General features: G+C 53.3%; 1 protein-coding gene across 2 annotated transcripts in view; it reads left to right on the top strand.

Moving 5' to 3' along the window:
• Positions 1-1,358, top strand: part of Tlcd3b (TLC domain containing 3B) — a 12,123-nt gene that overhangs the window by 4,991 nt on the left and 5,774 nt on the right. The window lies entirely within an intron of this gene.

Raw genomic sequence — 1,358 nt, 5'->3', positions numbered from 1 at the left:
CAAAAAAAAAAAAAAAAGAGAGAGAGAGAGAAAAGGTAAATGCTGCGCTCTGCTGGCAGCTCCACACGGGCTGAGGGACCCTATCTGTGAGCTGGCCAGGGTTCAGACTGCGGGTTTCCAACCTGTTTGACGAAGCTGAATATAAACAGCAGCTCCGTGAAGCCGCAGGCAGACAGGGCACACAGAAGGCAGAACTAGGGTGTCTGAGTGAATCCCCCTCACAAAGCCCAGTCTTTGTGCACTCACCTTTGTCATCTGAGGCAAAACCACGGTGCCTGGGCCAGGTCCGTCCCATCCCCTCTCCTCCTCCCAGCTCAGTTGCTTTTGCTCATCATTGGCTTTGAAGTTAAGCAAACATTGGTTTGAAATCGAGCCTAACCAATTTTCATAGTTGTGTTATCTCGGCAAGTTATCTGTCCCCACAAAAGTACAGTTCCCTAGGAATTGAACCCAGGGCCTTTGCAATAAGCTACATTCCCAGCCCTTTTAAAATTATTTCTTTGAATTTTATTTTGAGACACAGACTCACGAAGTTGCCCAGGCTTGCCTCAAACTTGGGATCCTCCTGCCTCAGCCTCTGAAGTAGCCAAGGTTACAGGTGTGTGTGCCACCGTGTCTGGCTCAGTTTTTTAAAGTTTTTGTTTTAGACTTCTGAACCCCAAGCTTTTTCTTCAGTAGAGCAAGGATACTATCACTCAGGAAGACTAAGTAAGAATCAACAAGGGGTAGGGGTGTAGCTCAGTGGTAGATTGCTGGTTTAGCATGTGTGAGGTCCTGGGTTCAATCATCAGCATCACACACACACGGTGGGGAGGAGCACAGCAACGTAAGTCACATCTCACTGTGCCCATAAATACGTAAAACTCAGACAGCTGATTCCCTATTCCTTAAGTGAATCCCGAGGTCTGGAAACCCCGCGACAGTGGTCTCTGAACTCCTGCCTAACGTGATTTCTTTGGGCCTTTCCCTCAACCTGCCACCAGGGGGCAGCACAAAATCGCTAGTCTCAGCCCCTTGCCCGGGAGGAGAGGGAGTGGGCTTGGACTCAGAGGCCAGCTCAGTTGGCGTTCAAGGTGTATCTCAGGGCAAACCCGACGATACAGTGCAGAATGGCCGCCCCCCGTCACGAAGAAGCCCGCAGGACAGGGTCCAGGACCTGAGGCGGTGTGAGGGAGGGCCGGGCTGGGCACGGTGACCCAGGCCTGTGATGGCAGGAGGCTGAGGCAGGCAACTTACTGAGGTCCTGCGAAGGAGAGGAAGGGAGCAAGAGCAAAGGAAGGGAGGAAGCACGGAAGGGAGCAGGCCGCCCCGCTCGGCGGAGGGCTGGCCCGGAGCGTGACCCCACGCGGGCCTGGGAG

Source organism: Fukomys damarensis, unplaced genomic scaffold, assembly GCF_012274545.1.
Source record: "Fukomys damarensis isolate Sample0158 unplaced genomic scaffold, DMR_v1.0_HiC HiC_scaffold_34, whole genome shotgun sequence".
Lineage (NCBI taxonomy): Eukaryota > Metazoa > Chordata > Mammalia > Rodentia > Bathyergidae > Fukomys > Fukomys damarensis.
The sequence above is the reverse complement of the archived record's forward strand: the minus strand, read 5'-3'. Positions and strand labels throughout refer to the sequence as shown.